This window comes from Quercus lobata, chromosome 2, assembly GCF_001633185.2.
Source record: "Quercus lobata isolate SW786 chromosome 2, ValleyOak3.0 Primary Assembly, whole genome shotgun sequence".
Lineage (NCBI taxonomy): Eukaryota > Viridiplantae > Streptophyta > Magnoliopsida > Fagales > Fagaceae > Quercus > Quercus lobata.
In genome coordinates this window covers 83,084,803-83,099,245 of record NC_044905.1, presented here as the reverse complement: position 1 = coordinate 83,099,245, position 14,443 = coordinate 83,084,803, and positions in this window count along the sequence as shown.

The window sequence follows — 14,443 nt, the reverse complement described above, 5'->3', positions numbered from 1 at the left end:
TGCTCTTTACAAAAAGAGTGACATCTTTTATACAAGAGATGCAAGACTATAAAAATCAAGGAATAAAATGGTCATGTGAATACAAATCCGATGTATTATTTTTAGTGTTTTATATATGTTATGCGCTATCAATTACATAGTTTACATTTTATCATACAAGTTATGATTAATGAAGTATAAAATATGATTAATAACAAATTACGATTAATGAATTATAAAGTAAAACACAAAAATTAGTACAACGGATTGCATTCTACTAAATACTTTTCAATATGATGAATCATGACTGACAACAAGGATTAGACAAAAAGAATATACGGTACCAATTGACTTGCCAAGGGACCAAGATTTTCTAGAGTTTTTAGTGATGACTTTAGCAATTTTTTCTAAGGTGGTTATTTAAGAAATTTAAATTATACAAAATTTAATTAAAAAAGAACTTGAATATATTGACATTGCAAATATATATGAATTCTTACAATTTTCTTCTCCTATCAAAATTAAAAAGCAAATAGGGATTGACTGAGAATACTGAGGTGAAAGTAATAAACTAAGAGAGAGTTTGAAATGATGAGGGAGAGAGAGCAACAGATGTGAAGCAAATATAGAATACATCTGAACTAGATATAGGACTCTATAAAAATTAAACAATAGATATCTAAAATTAAATGGGAGAAATAAGAGTGAATAGTGTTTGAGTTGTAGTGGGTTCTTTCTATATAGGATTTATGTGTGGTTATTATCATTTTTTAAAGAGCTCAAGTGGGTTATTTATAGCCCCACCAAAAATATTCCTAAAGTTCAATTATGTGGGCTACAAATTAGGATATGAACGTTAGACATTCCTAAAATTCATTATTTTCCTACAAATTATGACTTGAACTTTAAGATATTTCAAGCTCTTTTATCTATCTAACTACATCCACTCACAATTCTATATGTCTGAAATATCTTAACTGCATGGCCAAACATGCAATCCTCATTATTCATAAGTATCTTATTTTTAATAGACAATGTTGTGCAAGTTCTTTCTCATGTAAAATAATCTTTAACCATTGCACGTGTTGTGGGCTAATTGGCCACATATTCCAACATCTCCTACTTGGCCAAGATGTACAATACACACATTATGGGTTATTTGGCCACACAATCCAATATGAAAATAGTGTGGGCTATTTGGCTACACAATCCAACATTCAAACATTGTGGGCTATTTGGCCACACATTCACTACTACGGACGTGTCCTTTAAATTTTTATGAAGCATTTATCTTTGTCGACAGATCCACTGTCATCTCTTTTGTTGATATATATAATCTACAAGAATTTCATTTGTCATATCAAAATATAATGCCATTGACAATTAATATTTATTGTAACAAGCATGGCTTTCATACCCGGACCGTTCAACGAACCGTAAATAGAAGAGATTCAAGGTTTTTGAGGTTGGACCGAAATTGAATTGTAGTCGAACCGTGATGACGTCATAATTAATTTATTAATTATTTAAAATATAAATAAATACTTTTAATTAGTACAAATAAAAAAATTAACTAAAATAGTCCAATTAAATGAAAGATGTACCTTTATATTTTTCATATCATAATTTTGACAAGGCAAACAAAAAATATTATAGCTTAAGCAAACATATATATAATATTTCTTTACTTATTTTTATGTTGATTAGTTAAAATTGTGAGGATGATAATAATAATAATAGTTTAATAATTATAATAATAATTGTAATATAAGAATTATAACTTTAGAAGAACGCTTACCTTAAATAACATTAAAAAAAAAAAAAGGGACACCTATTGTTTAAAAGGACATCAATATTAGCGGATTACAAAAGTTAAAAACAATTGAATGGTCAAATCTCACTATTAATCTATCACTATTAATCTATTGAGCTTCACAAGGTCACGTGGTTGTGGTTTTGTCAGGCAAAACAGTGGGCACACTTGACAAAAACAAGAATACAGCTATACAAGTTATTAGAGCATTTTCATCAGCTCTCTCATAAAAAATGTCATTTTAACACACCAAAAACTCACTTTATCATTTTAGCATATCATTTTACAACATACCATTTTTCAGATGTTCTATACTTTAATTCTATATATTAAAATAATATTTACTACACATTAAAATAATATATTCCTCCTCCTTATCTCTATCACTATCATCATCATCATCATCACCAGTGGCCACCACTGGCACAAACATTGATGGTCACCACCGGCAACAACACCAACGGCCACCAACGCCGCCTCAAAAAAAAAAAAAAAAAAAAAAAAAAAACACAACCAGAGCGACAATCAGATCAGGACAAATCCACCGGCACTATCATCATCATCATCACCAACGGCCACCACCGGCAACAACACCGATAGCCACCACCGACAGCTCTTCGACCCACTTTCTACAAATTTATTGTACCAGGCTCACTGGTCCAAAATCCCATACATCTTGGGCTTGGGCTGCAAAACGTGACCCTACAGTTGGCGCCGTTTGTGAGGAGAGCTTGTGCGTTGGTGAATGCAACGGTTAATCATGGTGGGATCAAGCTCCTATCAGCAAGAATCCCTCGAGAAGACCATTTTGGCGGTGGTGCATGCTACACGAAAGCTTCCCCATTATTTCCAAGAACACACAGTTGTTGTCATAACTCAGCTTCCACTTAAGTTTAGACTTTGAAGTACTGCTTACATGGGGAGGATTGCTAAATGGGGCGCAGTTCTAGGGGCTTTTGACGTCAAGTATATGCCTCGTACACTTGTCAAGGGGCTAGTTCTCGCAGGTCTAGTAGCCCGGTTCGCTGAATTCCCATTGGAGAAAGAAGTCGAGAGTCAAAGCATAGATGGGGAAGCGATTAAACAGAAACTTAGCTATGTCGGGTCCTCGGATCTCCTGCTTTGGGGAAATTAACAAGCACCGGCATCTTTTGAAGTGGTTAAACAGAACCTTAGCTACGTCGGGTCCTCGGACCTCCTGCTTTGGGGAAATTAACACGCACTGAAATCTTCTGAAGCGGTTAAACAGAACCTTAGCTATGTCGGGTCCTTGGACCTCCTACTTTGGGGAAATTAACACGCACTGAAATTGTAAGGTTGAATTTATTCAACCATCTAATTGGCTTTATTCCGTGCCAAATTTGCTTGTAATTCAGCATTTAGTAACCCTGTATTTAGGTGGGTTTGATGTAAGGGTAGTGAGTGAGATAGAGTGAAGATTGCTCAAGAGTGTGCAAGAAAACAGAGACTCGCGGCTGGGACTTGCGGGTGACTCGCGGCTGCAAGCCGCCAGATGCAGCACACGTGACAAGCATGCTGGAAGGTGAACAGTTATGCAAGCTGGAGCACTACAGGACAAAACAGGATAACTGGCCATACGGTTATCTCGCGACTGGATCTCGCGACTTAGTCAAGCCGCGAGGTCAAGCCGCGAGCCACCCCTATTTTGTTAAACCTGACGTTTCACATTCCTCTCCCACTCCAGTATAAATACCCTTTTTTACCCACGATTGAAAGAGAGTTTCCAGAGAGAATTTTGAGAGAGAAACCCTAAAGAAAAACAAGATTGTTTCACCCACAATCTATACCTTAGAGTCTCTTCAAATTCCTCAACTCTCTTCCTCTCCATTGTCAAATCCTTGAGAGGCATTATACCAAACCTGGTTCTCACCATCATCATCACTGTGAGACAGCTGTTTGGATTTCTGGGAAGCAGTTAGGAAGGAATCAATCTTCATTGGTTGATGCTACGGTCTAGTAGCGGAATCCGGGAAGTTAGAAAAGAAAAAGGTTCGGCGCAACCTCGTTGGAGCAAGAAGCTTGGAGGGCTTAGGTGCACTGGGTAGATTAGGCTTGGAGGGTCTATTACTGTCCTTGTATCCCAACTGTATTTTCTAGTGGATTGTTTACCGCTTGGAGGGCGGCGGAGAGGTTTTACGCCGAGGGTTTCGGTTTCCTCTTCGATAACACATCGCGTGTTGTCTTTGTGTTTGCATCTTCCTTCCTCTCTATCTTTACCTTTTTATTATCTGCTGTGGATTATATTTTGTTTTGGCTTAGATAGTTTTTACCAATTCCATATTATAGCATATGTTAAGTTTCCGCACATTAGTTGTTTGACATATTACTTGAATTGGTTAAGTTGTAATTTGGGGGTCTAAACGTTCAAAGGTGTTTTGTACACGTTTTTGAACTTTCAATTGGTATTAGAACGGGTACACTGCTATTGGTTTCATTACCATTATGTGATCCTTGACCCCCTTTTGAGATGGATAGGTCTCAATCCCTAAATGCACCTCCATATTTTGATGGTAGTAATTATGCTTTTTGGAAGGTTCGCATGAGAGTTTTTCTGTGTTCTATTGATGAATCCGTTTGGGTTGCTGTTGAGATTGGTTGGACCAAACCTGAGGCAGCCAAATCCACTTGGGATAAGGCAGCACTTGCTGCATCTAATGTTAACAGTAAAGCACTCAATGCTATTTTCTGTGGTGTGTCTCCAGATTAATTTCACAGGATTTCTCACATTACCATTGCCAAAGAAGCATGAGAGATTTTGGAAACCACCTATGAAGGCACAAAAAAGGTGAAAGACACCAAGTTGCAAATGCTAACCACTCGGTTTGAGGAGCTCAAAATGAGTGAGGATGAGTCTTTTGACTCTTTTTATGGGAAGCTAAATGAGGTGGTTGTCAGCAAGTTCAACTTGGGGGAGAAAACGAAGGATTCAAAGATTGTAAGGAAGATCCTTCGATCATTGCCGGAAAGTTTTCGTGCTAAAGTGACAGTGATTGAAGAGAGCAAGGACCTTGATGACATCAAAGTACAGGAGCTGGTTGGTTCTCTGCAGACTTATGAGATGTCGCTGCCCAATCAACGGAAGAGTAAATCTCTGGCTCTTAAGACCATTAATGAGAAGGTGGAAGATCAAGACTCATCGGGAGAAGATGTAGTTGACAAAGATGTTGCATACCTTGTCAAAAATTTCAGAAAGTTCTTGAAATTCAAAAATAATGACAAATTGGATGATAAAAGAAAATTCCAAAGTTCTGGAAGGGAGAAAAGGGAATTCAAAAAGAAAAATGGAAAAGAATTCCAACCCACACAAGGTGTCACTTGTTTCGAATGTAACGGGCATGGACACTTTAAGAAGGAATGTCCGAATTATTTGAAATCGAAAGGTAAAGTGTATGCCACGACTTTGAGTGACTCGGATTCGTCTGACTCAGAATCTGAAGAGAGCTGTGATGGAGAAGGGAACTATTTGGCTTTTATGACTATTGCTCATGTTGAGTCTTCGGATGAGTTGAATCTGCTTGTACGAGACCTTGGAGAACATAGTGATGATGAATCACTAGGAATTGTTGAAGAATCAGATGCTGAAGAAGATGAAAGCACAGCAAATCTTCAAGAGAATTATAACTCACTCTTGGAGAAGTCGGGTGAGTACACAAGGGTGGCCAAGGCTGTTGTGAGAAAAATGAAGAAGGCTAAGGAGGATTACAAAATCTCCTAATCCGATATAGGGAGGCCAAATGTGAGATAGAAACACTGAATGGTGAGTTGTCCAAAACTTACACAAAAGTGAGATTTCTTGAGAATGAGGTTGTGCAAGCAAATGCTAAAATAGAGAGGGTCACCACCAAGAAGCTAGATGATGTTATCTCATCTCAAAAGAGCTTTTCAGACAAATCCGGATTGGGATATACCGGAGGAAGTAGTTCATCTGGAAATGTTACTAAAGAAGTAAAGTTTGTAAAGGCCAAAGATCCAGTTGTAACTGATCTTACTGGTGAGAAGCTCGAGGTGGAGGAGAAGAAGAATGTGGTGAACCAACGGATGCTGAATCCCCGTAATCAATCTGTGGGCTGGTTTGAATCTCGTGCCAAGTCACGCCCACGACCACAAAGAGGTCCTAGAGCAACTTATGTGTGTCATTATTGTGGACTTCAAGAGCATACTCGATCAAATTGCCAAAAGCTGAGAGTAAAGAATAGTGCAACTCCTCAAAGGTCAGGAGGACCTAGAAATAATAGAAGAATTTGAGCAGGTGATCAATCTAGAGATCAGAATGGTGATCCCGAAATGATGAACGTGATGAAGATGATTGGTGCATTCACCAACTGCTTGGAAAGCTTCTCACGAAGGTTTGAAGGCCCTAACTCCCGTACCCAATCCTATAAGGAAATCACCCTAAACGCAAGTGACGTGTGGGTGAAAAAGGGTACTCATGCATAAGCATTATAACATGTCCATGCATTAATACTTCCTATGCTTTGTGACAATGTTTGTTTGTTTTGGTTGCTGTTTTTGCTGTTCGTTGTTTACTTGTCTACTTGTGCATATTTTTAATTTTATCTTATCAATCTTTTTGTTTCTTGTGTCAAAAATCCAAAAATCACATAAAAATTAGAAAATCAAAAAGCTTGATTGACTTTGTTGAGTTTTTTGTCTCAAAACTTGTTTTGCCTTGTACCTTTGTGCTAATGGCTTTATGCATTTTCAAGCATTGCTTGTTTTCATGCACTCATATCACTGTGGGAAAAATCTTGAAATCTATGTGATTGTTGTAAATAGATCTTCAAACTTGTCATGAATGATTAGTGAATGGTTATGTTGATCTTGAGACATGCATAGACTTGTGTCTATATATCTTCCCACTATTTATTTTTGTTTTGCTAAAAAGAGCTCACCAAATGTAAATCTCCAAATGAAAAGAGATATTGAGCTGCAAAAGCCTGTCGCACATTCTAGTATTTGACTAGGAAAAAGGGTAAGCGACCTTATATTAAAGTGAATGTTTATTCAAAAATCCAAAGGCTTATTTATTAAAGTGAAATATCAAATATCACTCTCACAATGAGAGGTGATTGACTCAAAAGATCAAAAAGATCAAATGTTATGATTAAAAGTGGAGTCAAATGTAAAGCTCCAAATTAATGTTATCAAGTTTTGTGGGAGGTCATATATACATATTTCTATAATTGAGATGGGTCACATGATCTAGTGCTAATTGTGTATGTCTTGGTTGAATTGATCATTGAAACTTCACATTAGACTAAAGTCTATCTCATTGTTGATATCCACACACAACACACAAGTTTATGTTCAATAAATGCCATATTCATTTGTGTGATTGTACTTGATGAAATGTGTTTTCACATGCTCAATCTTTGTTAAATCAAGCACAAAAAGATTTTTGAGTGTTTTAGGTGTTTTTGGAAAGTATTTTGTTTGAAAAATCTGAAAATTTCAAAAATCCAGTTTTGCCCTATTTTGGCGGCTCAGTCGTGGGTATGTCAAGTCGCGAGCCTCAGTCGCATCTTCGCGAGTCATTTTTGGCGACTTGTTCGCGAGTGGAAGGTCCAGTCGCAAGGGTTACTCAGAGATTTTCGCGGCTCAGCTCTCGACTCACTCGCGGGTAGACCTTCCAGTTGCGAAAAACACTTAGAAAACTTTTTCAAATTTTTGTCTTTAAGTGTTTTGGCGGCTTGAACTGGCGACTGTGTGGCGACTTAATCAAGTCGCGAAAAACGCGTGTTTGGCTGAAAAAGGAGCAGTTTTTAAACCTTTTTCAGTTTTCCCTCGAACATTTGTGACTGTTCATCTTCTCTCTAAACTTTCTCTTTTCCAAACATTCTGTGAATCCATTTTCAAATCTCATTGGTGCTTCATTTCTTATCCAAATCATCAAGAAAAGGTATGGGTTTTGCTTTCTCAATCTCATTTTCCCTTTTCCTGGATATTTTTGTTACAGTTTGGATTGATATTGTGTTCGAAATACTTCTCTCTTTGTGTAATGGGTATGGCGTGTCCTGTTTGATATTGTTCTCATCTGTTTTCATGTTGAGCGGTCACAATGTGTTTTTCATTGTTCTGATATTTGCCTATTGTTGAGTCTGAAAATCTTTTCTTAAATGGGTTTGGTGTTTAGTTGACTTACTCATTTCACTTACTTGAGTATTGATGTTAGTTTTCGGTATTGGTTACTGAGTTTTTATGAGATCATAATGTGTGTCTCTCAACCATGTGCTCTAGTTTGGATGATTTGTTACTTCATGTTGAAATATTTTCCCATGTTCATATCTCTTGTGGAGTGTTTTATGATATCTGCTCTAAATGTTCGAATACTGTATCTGTTTGCATATCATGGTCATGATAACCTATCTCATTGACAGATTTTGTTAGTTGTTATGTCTATCTATGCCTTTGTGCACTATCACCATTTTGCTGCACCTGTCATTTTGTACTCCTTTGTATTGTTGGAAGTTTGGTTGGGTCTGCACTATCTTCAGTTTGTATGTATTGAAATTTTTTTTGCACTGAATCTTGTTGACATTTATCTTGTGTTGTACTGTTGTTTGGTTCTTTGCTGTGGGCCTGTTCTCTTGCAGATGTCTCGTCGATCTTCCAGGGGTAAAGACATTGTTGCTGACGAACCAGCAACACCAGTTGCTAAAAGGACTCGACTATCATCTCAGGCATCTCAAGACCCCAATGAGGATAGGTTCAGACTTCCGCTTAACTCACACGCCTACTCAAACGTTTTTGACAAGTCAACTACTATAATGAAACGGGTGGTAGAGTTTAACACCTTAGGGACCACTTTTATCCCTCGAATCTTTGAGAAACGAGATTGGGCAAACTTGTTCGGGAACTTTGATGATCCAATGGATGAGCTGATCAAAGAATGCTTCTCCAATGCAATGATCTTGGAGTTCAACTCATTTTCTGGGTCAGAGGAACAGAGTTTAGCGTTTCTCCAGACTCCATCGCAGATCTTCTCGGCATCCCCAGACCTCAGAATGTGAATCTAACTCCTTACGATGAACGAACTCCAAAAGTTGGAGAAATTCTACAAATCCTAGGATCCGATCATGAAGTATCCAGTGCAGGAACATCCATCAGCACCGCAAAGTTTGCACCAGAGCTGACCACACTGAAGTTGATCATGTTCACCAATCTCTACCCACTGTCCAACACTACATTCATCAATCTTAGGAGAGTACTATTCCTTTGTGACCTTATTACAGGAGCCCCCATTGATATATGTGCTCACATCTACTACACCTTGAGGAAGACCACGTGTCGAACTGCAGCTCGAGGAGTTATTCCATTTTGCAGTCTCATCATGAAGCTCATTCTTCGTGAAGGCATTATTCCTCCTGCAGATGGAAAAATGTTGACTCGTCAACATCCTATTTCCTTGTTCACTCTTCAAGCAAGCAGAAGTCACTCCTCTAAATCATCAAGGAGTGCTCACATCTCTCCGGTTACTCCATCTGCCCCTGAATCAGAGACACCTGCACATACCACATATACTTCACGTGCTGTTCCTGAAGCTTCACCGGCTAGTATTCCGCAAGCACAGACTGCTCCTCATACTGATAGAGTCGGCAGTGTACTTGAGCATATTCAGAAACGCATTGATGAGCTTGTGGCACTTCTCTACTCCACAAACAACCATGTCCAAATGCGTCTCGAGACTATGGAGAATCAGCTAGATGATATTCAACGAAAGTTGGACGAGAGCCTTTAGCTATTCGTGACAAAAAGGGGGAGAGCATTCAGTAAGGGGGAGAAAGTTTCAAAGGGAAGTGTGCATAGTGATAGGGGGAGTACACACATACTTTTGTCATACTTTTGTTTTTAGTCTTATCCTCTAAACTTATGATTTTAGGTTTATGTTTGTTGGACTATTTAATGTTTATATGGGTTTGATACACTGTGTTTTTGGTGTATAGTTGTTTCTAACTCTTAACCTATACTCTTGGTTTAAACTTTAATATATTTTGATGATGTTATTCAGGATGTTTTGTGTTTGTACCCATGTGCTTTTGTAAGCTTTTAGGGTTTATGTTTTATGCATAGTTTGTAGGCTTTATGGTATGTACCTTGCTTATTGCAGCTTTTATGCTATGTTGAAATCAGTACTTTAATCTAAATGTCTTGCATTTTGGTTTATGTACTGTCACTCTTGTGCCCTTGTAGGATTGTTCCTAGATGCATATACCTTGTGTACTATGCATTGGTTGAGTGTTGAACATACAAGTGTCTTGCCTTGTGCTTGTTAACTTGTATGTCCTTGTGTTCATTCCAAGTGTGAATGAGCACTGTGATCACTACCTTGTGGTGTTCACTTGGTTGATCAAGCCATGGTTTGTTTCTTAACTCCATCTATGCTTAATCACATATTGCTTGTTTCATATGCATTTTATAATTTTCTGCTTACAATGATCGTGATGTATTGTTGTGTTTCAGGAGTATTATGTTCATATGATTCAAGTGCTTCACAGCTTCTAGAGTTAGGTGTGAGTGAGTTTTGTTCAACTGTTCCCAACTTACATGTTAAGTCTAGAGTCTGTTTTAGGGTTTTGTCACGGAATAGCCAAAGGGGGAGATTGTAAGGTTGAATTTATTCAACCATCTAATTGGCTTTATTCCGTGCCAAATTTGCTTGTAATTCAGCATTTAGTAATCCTGTATTTAGGTGGGTTTGATGTAAGGGTAGTGAGTGAGATAGAGTGAAGATTGCTCAAGAGTGTGCAAGAAAACAGAGACTCGCGACTGGGACTCGCGGTTGCAAGCCGCCAGACGCAGCACACGTGCCAAGCATGCTGGAAGGTGAACAGTCATGCAAGCTGGAGCACTACAGGACAAAACAGGACAATTGGCCATACGGTTATCTTGCAACTGGATCTCGCGACTTAGTCAAGCCGCGAGGTCAAGTCGCGAGCCACCCCTGTTTTGTTAAACCTGACGTTTCACATTCCTCTCCCACTCCAGTATAAATACCCCTTTTTACCCACGATTGAAAGAGAGTTTCCAGAGAGAATTTTGAGAGAGAAACCCTAAAGAAAAACAAGATTGTTTCACCCACAATCTATACCTTAGAGTCTCTTCAAATTCCTCAACTCTCTTCCTCTCCATTGTCAAATCCTTGAGAGGCATTATACCAAACCTGGTTCTCACCATCATCATCACTGTGAGACAACTGTTTGGATTTCTGGGAAGCAGTTAGGAAGGAACCAATCTTTATTGGTTGATACTACGGTTTAGTAGCGGAATCCGGGAAGCTAGAAAAGAAAAAGGTTCGGCGCAACCTCGTTGGAGCAAGAAGCTTGGAGGGCTTAGGTGCACTGGGTAGATTAGGCTTGGAGGGTCTATTGCTGTCCTTGTATCCCAACTGTATTTTCTAGTGGATTGTTTACCGTTTGGAGGGCGACGGAAAGGTTTTACGCCGAGAGCTTCGGTTTCCTCTTCGATAACACATCACGTGTTGTCTTTGTGTTTGCATCTTCCTTCCTCTCTATCTTTGCCTTTTTATTATCTGCTGTGGATTATATTTTGTTTTGGCTTAGATAGTTTTTACCAATTTCATATTATAGCATATGTTAAGTTTCCGCACATTAGTTGTTTGACATATTGCTTGAATTGGTTAAGTTGTAATTTGGGGGTCTAAACGTTCAAAAGTGTTTTGTACACGTTTTTTAACTTTTAGAAATGTTCTGAAGCTGTTAAACAGAACCTTAACTATGTCGAGTCCTCGAACCTCCTGCTTTGGAGAATTTAACACGCACTGAAATCTTCTGAAGCGGTTAAATAGAATCTTAGCTATGTCGAGTCCTCGGACCTCCTGCTTCAGGGAAATTAACACGCACGTGCATCTTTTGAAGCGGTTAAACAGAACCTTAGCTATGTCGGGTCCTCGGACCTCTTGCTTTGGGGAAACTAACACGCATTGAAAACTTTCTAAATGTTTAAGCCGAACTCAATCATGCCTCAGTCCTCGGATCAGATGATGTGGAAAGGCTAACACTCTGTGACAACTATTAAAGTGCTTAAACAAAACTTAGCGCATGCCTGAGTCCTCGGACTAGACGCTTAAGGGTAGTTAACGCTATAACATCATCGCAAATGTTGAAAAGAAACCTTTGTACCCGGTGGTCCCCTCTAACTGCTTGCTTTAAGTTACACGCTCTTTGATGGTTGCGCTATTCGCAGTATAAAGCACACGGTTATTTTCCTAATTAGTCCTACATAGTTAACTTATTTAAAGTCAGCAGTCAGGCGCTCGTCAGTTTTGATAAACTCAGGGTGACAACTTTTCATTACCATCAATAGCATCAATTCTAAGTACTATTTGAAAGAAAAATACCAACACACCCATTCATGAAACAATTACTGTAGAAAGGAAAGGTTTGTAAAATAAAATGCAGTTATCTTTTTATTAAATAAAGGGAAAATACATTGTATACAAAAGGGCTTAGGCAAGCCTGTTTCAAAAGCTAACTATAAAAAGCAGTCTATAGGAGCAGTAAATCCACAATCTTGTTCTAGTAGCAACCGAGCCAGTATGGATGGTACTGACGATGAGAAAGAAGAAGAAGCAGAGATGCCAGATCCACAATCTTGTTCTAGTAGCAATCGAGCCAGTATGGATGGTACCAGCGATGAGAAAGAAGAAGAAACGGGAGCACTTGATGGACCCCTCTTCTCCTAACCACGAGATGTTTTGGTATCAAGGCTGAAAGACAGAACACCTGCCTACCCACGTTCTTGTTGGTTTCCTTGATCAACCTTAGTTCGTCTCCACATCTGCGCACACGTGACACACAGCGCCGGGTGAAACCCAAATTTTGTCGCACCAAAAATCTGATGCGATCTACACCTGCTTTGGGTTTTGGCTGAAGGAAGAGAGACTTCTTTCTTGCTCGGTTGAAAGGAAGAAATGTCTTTGGCCTCTGCTTCTCTTGCCTTAACGGTGTCATCCTGAATCTTGGCTACGTCCTCAACTTTTGAAGAGGGCTTGGTTCCCTCACCCTCACCTTTATCCTTGGTCACTTCATTCCCTAGACCTCAATCACCATCTTAGTGGGGCCCTTGGGAACATCTGAAGAGTTAAGAGCTTGAAACTCCCGCAGAACTCAAGGATCTATAAATGAGGAAGAACGACCCCCCCATGTGTCTTTTATAGGAGGCAAACCCGGTGGCAATTAATTTGCCCGAATCTCAAAGAAAGAATTATAAGTGAAATAAATTTCGCTCAATTTCCAAAGCCGTCCTTAACCGTTGGATTTGCGTCACTTCGTAAAAGACCTTAATGAGAGCGCACCTCGTGTATCAAAATCGCAGAAACGCAACTTGGATAAACTAAAAGAATATCTTACAATCAAACATAGTATAAAATGGGCGCGAAAGAGCTGTCATCACATCGAGATCCTCCTTTCCTCCCATGGGGAAGAAAAGAAGAATATCGAGGGGCTATTGTGGGGGAAACTGACTAGGGAGCCCATACCAATATATATACATTGGGCCAAAGGCCCAGTCCAAGGAAGAACCCCTCCTCAGCCATGGGAAGAATCCCTCCTCGGCTAGGTACGGTCAAGGACAAAAGGAACAGCCTACCACTGAGAGTGGCACTCCGGGTCATTCTATGAAATATGAAAAGTACTAAGACAGAAAAGGAAAACGGAAAGAATGGAAATATCTAAGGGAAAGCTGTCATTATTGCATTCAGTGTTCTGTACCTGACAGAGCCATACTTTTCTGCCTTTACAACCACTCCCAACGACTTTGGGGAAGGGTGGATGGGACAAGTATCAACGCTATGAACCAAAAAATCTGGAAGAGAGAAGCGAGTATAAAAGGAGGGGGATGGGAGGCAATCTGGGGATTTAGGGGACCACAACCACTCATCACGCACTAGAAAAAGCTCCTCGGATTGTGCCGATGACCAACCTTCTTTGATAAACTTAGTTCATCTTTGCTTGACTGTCATGAACACCAGATTAACTGTTATCCATGCACTAAAGTCTAGCTCTTCGACCCACTCTCTACAAATTTATTGTACCAGGTTCACTGGTCCAAGATCTCATACATCTTGGGCTTGGGCTGCAAAACGTGACCCTACAAAGGTAATTTATTTTGAAAGCACTTTTATAAGGAAAACATATTTTGAACCAAAATGAAGTTGAGCAAAGGAAAGTTTCATTTTTCATTTTTTTTTTTCAGAAGGTTTGGATCCCAAAAATTCCCATGATTTTTATAAAGGAATAGTTCCTTTTTGAAACTTTGCTCATTCAAAAGAGTTATTTATTTTTTATCCATACATTTTTTAAAGGAATTCCAATGAGGTAAAAGATTTTTTTTTTTGAAAGAAGCAAGATATTTAAAAAAAAAAAAAGACTTTTATTTTCGGGTTTAAGAAGAAAAAGATTTTTTTTTTTTTTTTAAAGAGCATTTCAAAAGAAAAGAAGAGGATTTTAATAGATTTTTAAGAAAAAAAGGTTTTATTTTTGAAAATTTTTTTTGGAATGGAATAAATTTTTTTTGAAAAATCATTTTCTTTTGGAAAAGCAAACTATAGAGATTTGTTTACCCAAACTGGTAGTTTTTGGACCCCTTAAAAACATAATTGGATTAACCTAG